We start from the raw sequence: 10,487 nt of genomic DNA, 5'->3' as shown, positions 1-10,487 counted from the left end.
TATTTTAGTAAATGATATAATAATAATATAAATACTTTTGTTGGTACGTTTATTACTTTTTATAAAGAAAAATATTTTAAGTGGTCAGCTTCTTGGCTAAATTGATGGCAGCAGTCACTATTGTATTTAAGAACACATGCTTGCTTTTGGTGTATGGATTCATATTTGGATGGTTGTTCATTTGATCACTATAAAGCTCCATTACATTTCAAGCACTTGAATTCAATTGGCTGATGCTATAGTATTAAAGTAGCTAACATTGCTTTCATAAATTCAATTAAAGGTAGAAGACTCCCACGTCCAGTGCTATTAGATTCATCTTACATTTATTTTTGAGTCATATATTTTTTTATATAGTTTACATACATTTTTAAAGAAGTTAAGGGATATTCTTTTTTATATCTTAAAATATTACCCGATGCTAAGACAGTCTCGATTCCTTTTACAAAGTTATCACTGAATGAATCATCTGTCTTTAACACTGTTCCTATATGTATATCAATTTATATCCGTTTATAATATTGTTATTGGGTATGCATAATATATTTTATATATATTATGCTATGTCCGCAGCTCACTATATTAAAGGAATTTTAGATTCTAAGCCCTGTTATAACATACTTCAGCTTTAAGATTTATTTAAAATTCTTGAGTATTATTTTTAGGTATATACAATTTATTTATAGTGGTTGAATATGTACGATTTAACTCTGCCTGTAGGTTAGGTGATACCGGTGATCTTACGGTATCCACTTAGACCTAGCGGTCTATTGTGCTATCGTATAATTAAAAATACCAAACTCTATTCGTAACTCAGTATATTAAAGTACTTTATTGCTCTCAGTTCTATTGTCACAATCCATCTACCCCCTGTGGTGAAGGGGTTAGAATAAAGGTAAGGCATGTCTGTCGTAAGAGGCGTCTAATATCCCGGTGCCAATCCGGCACTTATGTGAGAAGTGTGCATAGTAGTAAGTGATCCGCTTCACTTGCGACATCTGACCAGAGATGACAATATCTGCTTCAGCTGTGCTAACCAGTTGAGATTGGACTCGTAGTGGCTGTGTTTAATACCGGGGAAGAATGTTCATTAAATTCGGCGTGGAGTTGTGTATTCACCACCGGATGCTACAACTCCATTGTAGTAGAGGTTTAGATACGCTTCGCATCGTACCAAAGTGGAATTTATATCTCACACAAATTTCTTCGTTCGTACCGGTGGAATAACTAAGGAGATTCCAATGGGGCGTTCATTGGCTCAATATACCGATATATACGTTAATAATTCTAAATTTGTACCAATTCATTATACGATTCTTTCTCTTCGACGGTTATTTAAACTTTTATACTGTTTATTTTTGATTCTATTGGATTCAGCTTATGTAGGATAGTATTGGGATTCATTGTTTATTAATTTATAATTTATTATTTTACCATTTATAATTTGCTTGTAACGTGACTATTTGTGTGAAGAGTGTCTTGCTTTCAGCAAAGCCAAATATATATAATATTGATTCTTATTTTTAATTCAAGATTTTATTTGCACCCAACTCAGCTTTCATTGATAAATATATTTAATAACGAATAAAAACTATTTAAATTGTTTAAAATTCTTTGCATTTAGTACAGTAATTTATATCCAAAAATTTCTATTTTATTTTAATGTACTTAATAAGATACGATTTTTTTTATTACGAAAAATTTTGATTTTCTATAGAACAAATCTAAATTTCCCATGCCAAACACGAAATGGTTGTAAACTTTTTAACTGTCAGATACAGAATTTGCTATGATTTCATTTAGATTTTGTTATTGTTGTCTTTTCTTGTTAATTAAATATTCACACATTGTCTTGCCGTTAGAATACTAAGATACTATGATGTGAGAAAAAAAATATTTCAAAAATCAAAAATAATCATTACTTGCACCTAAACATTTTGCACCTAATTAGCGACTCGAAATGTATCTCAAACGCCGATGACGCTGATCTCTTGGGCGCTATCTCTGTAGTTACTCGCGGCAACATCCGCAGCAGAAGATACTCGTTGTTAACGAAACTAATCAGTTGCAACGAGTCGTTGCTCGTTGATTTTGCAAATTAACCAAATCAATTACCAAGTATCGGCCAGCAACCATCGACGGAAATTTTGGATGAGTTTTTACTGCTCGTTTAGCACCGCGCGAATGTCAAGCGATCGATAGTTCGGCTTGAAGACTTAATTTTCGCATTTTAATTGATTTCGGTTTCGTTATCGGCCTAGCATGCGTTAAGTTACTTCACACTCTTTTAGTAGCCGTTGTCGGTGTTGTTGTTGTTGTTATTTGCTTTACTGTTTTTTTTAAATTTTTTTTTTTATTTTTGCAACTAAAAAGTTCTCGTACGGTTTAGTGGAGTTTGTGACTTGGTCGCGTGGTGCTGGCGGTGCAGTCGTCCAAATAATTCGAGACAATAAACTCAAGTTTTTCTGCCGGTTGTGTTTTTTGCTGATACGGGATTTTCTATTTGCACCGTGACTGTTGGTGACTGTTGCGCTGGAGGTCACATGCTGGCAGGTTTCAAAAGAAAATTGAAAAGTGTTTTTCGTGAAAATTTAAAATGCAGCATTTATTGAGCTTAGTGTTCGCTATCATTTTCGTGACATATCAGGGTAAATACAAAAAAAAAAAATAAATAAAATAATAAAAAAATAAATTGCAAGTATAAAGCAAATTTCTGCACATTTTTTTTTCATCAGTGATCATGTGATAACTAAGCTAACTTATTTATTTATTTTATAAGATATATCAAATGACTTGATAAGTAAGTGCAAAAATAATATAACTATAAAGAATGACATATCAATTATGGGTTTAAAAAATATAATTTTTTTCTTTAAATTCGCAACATTTTTGCGAGGAAAACAAATGGTTTTTTAAGACTGATGTAGTCCAATACAAACTAATATAATAATAATTTGAACACATGATTATCAAAATATAGATATAGCATTTTAAATGTAAATAAAACTTATAAAGTTAAGCAAAATAATTTTTTTTTAAAGATATAATTTTTTTTTCAAATTCGCAACCTTTTTTTCAAGGAAAACAAATGAATTTTTAAGTTCTTTAAGACTGATATAGTCCAATACAAACTAATATAATAATAATTTGAACACATGATTATCAAAATATAGATATAGCATTTTAAATGTAAATAAAACTTATAAAGTTAAGCAAAATAATTTTTTTTTAAAAGTATAATTTTTTTTTTCAAATTCGCAACCTTTTTTCAAGGAAAACAAATGAATTTTTAAGTTCTTTAAGACTGATATAGTTCTATACAAACTAATATAATAATAATTTGAACACATGATTATCAAAATACAGCTATAGTATTTTAAATGTATGTATTTTTGAATTTAATGCAATTTAATTTAATTAATATGTTAAGGTTAGTTGAGTCAGTGCACTTGAGCACTTTTACTCTCTACTAATTGCGAGGTTTCTTCATAACCTCTTTCTATGCATTGACTGGATTATTGTTTATCATTTCATCAGATCTGCATATCTCTCCGAGCAGCCTGTAACCATTCTGAGATTTGATAACGCAGTGTTAGTAAGCCTGTTGGTTTTTGTAAATAGTTTCGGAGCTCTATCCTTTATGTATTTTTTGATCGTATTACTCTCGAGGTTCATGTGGATGTCATTCGTCCTAATGTACCATGGCACCTTGAAAAGTCTTCTCAGAGCGTGAATTTGTGCAATTTTTAGCTGGCGAATAGTAATGCTTGATGCCTTACTGAACACTATACATCCATATGGAAGTGATGGTCGAATTATTTGGTTATATATCAGCTTCTTGTTCTTGACATTGAGATTATCATTGTTCCTCTATCGCGGGTGAAGGTGATGAAGAATTTTGGCACAGCTACTTCTTTTCAGTTGAACATGTTTAAGCCATGTGAATCGTTTGTCGACCGTGATGCTTAGATATTTAATGCTATCCTTCCAGTTTATTACCGTATCTTCCACTCTTACTCTCGAAGGGTTTTTAGATGTAAAGAGATAAAACTCAAGCTGGCTTTTAAAACTCTTTAATCTTTAGATTAATTCAATACTACTTGTCTTGATACAATATAACTCATAGCTTACAGTGTACCATTATCTATTCTATTAAAAATATCTTAACTTTAAAAAGAGGTTTTCAAAATGGCACATTTTATTCTTCTTTCCTAAACTCTATTGTAAGATCAATAACCTTTTTTGTTGATTTTTTAATTTAATTTTCATGCTGCTATTGTGCATTAATAGTAAGTGATCTATTACTTTATCTAGCCATCTTTGGGACGGTCGTCTTTTTCTTTATTTTCTTGGTAAGTTGGTGGTAGATCTCTTATTCTGTGGATATTCATCTGGAATTTTTTATACAACACGAACCGATTTTAATTATTGTTCTTCTCGGTTCTTATGTTGATATCATTTCTATATACGCTGAAGAAATCTTGAAAATAAACTCATCTTTCATCTTGAGAATTATAGGGTTTAACGGTTGCTTTCACGGGGATTGAAAACTGTTATCTAAGTTATGATTCTATGATAGCACAACGGGATAACAGGTACAAGTATGTCACAGCGACATAGTTAACTTTACTTTATATAACCTAACTTAAGGGTCATTGTTTTCATTTGTTTTAAACCGTCTAATTTAAGTATACTATAAATCTATTGGTAATATAGGATCCAATAAGACAACTTTTTCTTACTATACGCAGGTTATAAATAGACAAGGAGCATATTGATTTCTTTCACCTTCCAATTACCATAACTTTTGTAAGAATAAAATTTTCATTTTGGGCGCATTTCAAGCTATAAGATTATAACAGATGATGACTTCTGTCAGATTTGATTGCGTATACTGAAGCCCCTGTGACTTTTTAAATTCTATTTTAGTCAGATAAACATTGATGTGAAAATGAGTTTCTATTGATTAATATTACTTAATTTTTGAAAAAATATCGTGTATAAAAAATTCTTAAAAAAATATTTATTAAGTAATACTAGTCGCATGATAATATATGAAAATATTTGTTCATAAGATGAAATTTTTTTAAAAAATATTATTTAAAATTCCGGCTGAAGAACATATTATACATATAACAAAGTCATAAAGTTTGTTTGGAATTTTAATGATTTTTTTCAAATACTGGTATCAAACTTTTATTAGATAATTTTTTCATAAATATCAAACCACAGTGTATCTTCTTGCTGAGATATTTAGTTGGACCAATTGTTATTTTTAGATAGAATATTTAAAAATTTTTGGTATCTTTACTAAATTTTTATGCAAAATATTTGAGAGATATTTTTTTTAAATAATTAAATATTTTGCTCTATGATAATGATTATAAAAATAATTTTTTTCATAACTAACGTATAATCTAGAGTATTATTACTGCAACTATAGAGTTTTATTATTATTAATATGTATTTTTTTTTGTAATTTTTTAATAATGATAATAAAATTTGGGTCTATATCAACTATTTATATTGTAACTATGTTTAATGTTATTAGTTAAAATTAAATAAATGATTGTAAGATTTCAATTACATTAGATTGACTTGATATTTTATATAGCATGAGTATGTGAATGGTATTTGTATATTTAAACATTTATAAGATAGAAGTAATCACAGTGTTCCAGTCTTAGTCGCGGATATAAGGATTGTTGTTCAAATTTTATGTGATTGGAGCACATTACCGCATCTTGAGCTCATTTCCACAGAGTGAAGATCCTTTTAATGCTCGTTATTATTGACTTTCAGGGATATTTGAACACATTGAAAACATAAACTATATCACAAAGCTTAAACGCCATAATATATAGGAGAAAAATCGTTGTTTTCATCTAAAAGTTGTTTAAGAATGTATACTGTAACATCCGCTAAAAGGAAATCTAGCTGTTAATATCAATCCCGGTATATAGAACGCCATTTTATATTCCTATTGGTAATTGTAACAGTACTGGACGGCGCATTATAAAAGATGAATGAATCTTCTTTTAATTATATTTACTGGCGATGTCACTAAAATGAAAATTTTTCATATTATCCTAACATATGCTATGTCACAAACTTGAATGAAATTATGCTCTTGGAGTTACTAAAAGCTTATACGAAAACTACTAAAAGCTCTTGACAAATTAGTATAGCTAAAATTTTTTCAATTTTATCCTCATAAAATAGAAAAACTATAGTATTATTAAAATAGTCGATACTCCTACCAGGAAAAATCAAACAAAGTTCACTTCACTTCACTTCACTGAATATTTTTAATTACTTGCAATCATTCGATTAGCATAAGTGTTCTATTTGAAGATCTGGTCATCTTTGCTTAATATGGATTTGATTAAAATACGTTAAAAATGGGCTGTTTGCTAAGTGGAAAGAAATAACATAAAAAGCTTTTAACAGATCACTATTGACTCTATTTCTACACTATCCAAAATCTAAATGCAATGACATTATTTAGGCAGTTGACTCAGACCAAAGTCTGAGTCCAGCAAAGACTATTATAGTAATCCAGAATGTGTTTTGCTGTTTTCTCTTCATCGTAACAAAGTATGCAACTATCGTCGCTTGAAATATCTAGATTTGATAGATGTTTCTTAACTCCGCAATGATCAGCGAGAATCTCTGTCAGAATTCGAATAGCTCTCTAGTAGCTCCCTAGTTTTGGGTTTTTGATCGATTTGGCATGAATTCTTTAGCTTGTCTGTAGGCCATTACGTTAAACCAATTAGTCTAAGCTGCTTTTTTCAGCTACATGTAGGACCGCAGAATGGTTTTGGCCAATTTAATCTTTGGTCTCGTTTTCTTCAAATACGCTGTGTTCTGGAATCCTTATTAAGTGAACCCTGTTCCCTTCAGTAAGATCTTTGAGAAGTTGAAGGCATTCTCACACTACTTTTAAAAGATATAATTAGTATTTTTACTATTTTTTATACGAATATTTGAATTTTAAAAAATTTATGTGATTTTGAAATAACTTCGGTAACTTAAAATTCTTACTATATTTACCGCTTAAAACAGCGGTAAATGCCCTAAATATACTTCCTGACGAACAATTCGGGTTTAGGGATAATCTCTCCACGGAACTACAACTAGCCAGAACTGCGCAGCTGATTCAAACCGCTCTAAGTAAACGGGAGTCAACCGGGATGATTATATTTGACATAGCCAAAGCTTTTGACAAGGTCTGGCATGATGGTCTAATAGTCAAATTAGCCCGTTTTGGGATCCCTAGTGGTTTGACTAAAATCATTGGTAGCTTCCTGCAAGAAAGGTCCTTCCGTACTAAAATTAATAGCACTCTTTCGTCCGCCCGATCAATTGTAGCAGGTGTACCTCAAGGGTCGCCTTTGTCTCCCACATTGTTTAATGTATACACGGCAGATATCCCCACCTTAAGTCCCACATCAATGGCGCTTTACGCAGACGACACATGCTTGATCTACTCGGATCGGGATGCCTTAAATGTAAGCAACACGTTACAGGGAAATATAGACCTTATGGTGGAATACTTCCAAAAATGGAAGATTAAAATTAATAATGACAAAACCAAGGCTATATTTATAACTCGAAAAAGAAGACAGCATCCTCCAAGAGTGAGCGTTTGCGACACGGAGATATGGTGGGAGGATAACATAAAATATCTGGGGGTCACTTTTGACAAACGGTTCAATTGGCTTAAACATTTGAAATACAAACGGAATAGCTGCTCTAAGATTCTACATTTATTAAAGCCGCTATTTAATAATTATCACTTCAACTTTAAAAACAGAAAGTTACTTTATACGCAAGTAATTAGACCTGCACTTCTGTACGGATATGTTACATATAGCAAAGCCTCAAATACCACCTTAAAGCAATTACAGATAGCTCAAAACCTGGCCTTAAGAAAACTGTTTAAGATTCCATGGTACATTAGATCTACGGATATACATAGAGATCTTAGGATTGACTCAGTGAAAAAATATATCAGAGACAGAGCTTTAAAATTATTCACTAAAGTTGATACGCTACTTAACCCCGCCATAACAATCCTCAAGTCCACTTCTGGACTCTCAGGAAGATATGCTGATTTAAGGTCCGTCATCAACTAAAAGACAAATAAATGATATGATTTTTTAGCCTAGTTAAAGCCTAGTGTGGGGTAGTGATTAACTCCCCAGTCATTATAGAGTAAAAGTGCGTAATAGCACTAACTCAAGAAGAAGAAGAAGAAGAAGAAATAATATCTTGATATTTACTACATACTATCTCTTCAATTGACACCTTATTTCAAATATTATTAGGAATGTTTCTATGTAACATAAAAATTTTTATACTTAAAATAATTGTCAATAATTTTTTGCAAAAATATTTACTTTTCTAATATTTTTTGGTCAATGTTAAGAAATTTGATACTCGGCCTTCATACTTAAATTAAGTCAAATAACTAAGCAAATTAAGTAAAATAAGTAAGCAAATTAAGTAAAATAACTAAGCAAAGCGCATAAATAAGTCTGGCAAGCCGTTTTGCTTGAAATTTAAACGAAAGTCCCAACTCGTTGACTATTATTTATGATATAATTTAATAAATTACATTTAGAAAAACCTATTTTATTTTATTTGTAAAACATATTTGTCATCTCAAAAATTTTCGATTAATTTTATTTAATAAAAATATTAACACAAGTCACTGAGCTTATTTCAAACATTGAAAAAAAAAAAAAAACTAAATACTTTCACGTGATTGTAAATTATTTTTAGAACCCCTTAGATATATATATTAAATACAAATAAATATAAAAATATGTATTATATATGTATTACATATATATATGATTTTATCATTAAAAGCGTGCTATAATTTAAACAAACACTTTTATTGAATTCATAACACACAAAAAAAAAAATTAATAAATTAAAAAACGAAATTCGAGATAAATGTTAATAAATTTGTTGTAAAATTTTATAAAAAAAAATATAAACAAATTCTAAGTAAGCAAGAAATCGTGAGTTTAAATTAATATTTTCGTTCGGAATTTCTAGTATATAATAACTTGAAACTATCTAAACACAACTGTCACAAATTAAGTTACAATAATTGTTAGTTATTTTTTATATAATATGTTGACATACATGAAGGTTTTGAAAAAGTATTAAATAATATTTATTAATGGATTTTTGTGTAAAGTATAGTTTAGGCGTGGGAATTTTAATATCAATAATACTGTCTAATTGTCTAGATTTTGTTATCGGAGATGAGTTAGTTTCTAGATAAGATACATGCAAGTAGCTTTATAATATTTGCTTTGTCATTAGCTAAGTAAAGCAAAAAAAAAAAAATATATAAGATATAATAAATTATTTAACAATGTTTTATAATGCATTACACTAAATAAAATTCAACATTTTTTTATCTTTCACATTTTTTAGGACTTGGAGTTGATGGTCACCGTTTCGGTTACTCAGAACCGAATCAACGACGTTGGGCAAGACATCATGGACACTGTGCGGGTAAAACGCAATCACCGATTGCAGTTCATTCAAGCAAAGTAATTATTTCCAATATTTTTTTATTTTTAATTAATTAAATGTTATTTGAATTGTAAATTTAGAAACTAAGTATATTATTTTATTAAAGTGTATCTAAAAGCACGTGAAGTATAATTACAATACACACGTAAGCAATTGCTTAAGTCCAGTAACAAAAAAATACACTAAGCTCTTCAAAAAATGAACGGGCTGTATTCCGTTGTAAAATTTCCTAATATTATAAGAGGTTTGAAGTTCACGGCGAAATATTCCCATTCTATCAAGACCGTTACAAAGAATGTGATTTGTGATATCATCTACTTCCAAGTAAATTAGACCGATTGTGAGACAGAGACAATAGTTAATTGTTTGGGTTCTGTGTCACAAGGTAGTTTTGAGAAATGAACAAGCTGTTAAGCTAGCCAGAATTGCATCAAAAACTACTTTCACAGACCCTTAACCCTTTTATGGGTTAAACTGGGCCAGTACAAAACAAATTATCAAGGAGAGGGAAAATCATATGCGGTTGGAGTACTTTCCAGGACTTAGACAAAACGAAGCACTGATAAAAGCGTACTTCTATAAAAACATTCTTAAATTCTCAAAATGTGATTTAAGGTTGATAACGAGTTTCATTATAGGTCATTATGACCTAAAATATCATAAACTACTACTATCTGTTACGTCGGAATGCAGATTATGCCTTGAAGATGATGAAACTACTATAACATAAATATTCTTTGTGACTGTCCAGCTTTAATAACGCACAGAAGAAACTTGTTTCATATGTAATTTCTGTAACCAGAAGCGATTAAGAGCTCCAGATTTAGTTCTGCACTTTATTCTTAAAGCTTTAAAGGGCTTTTTGTAATTAATATTGAAATTGGTACAATAGGACTTTTCTGGTCGTGGTACCGGCTGCTGCGTGA

Source organism: Teleopsis dalmanni, chromosome 2 (genome assembly GCF_002237135.1).
Source record: "Teleopsis dalmanni isolate 2A chromosome 2, ASM223713v2, whole genome shotgun sequence".
NCBI lineage: Eukaryota > Metazoa > Arthropoda > Insecta > Diptera > Diopsidae > Teleopsis > Teleopsis dalmanni.
The sequence above is the reverse complement of the archived record's forward strand: the minus strand, read 5'-3'. Positions refer to the sequence as shown.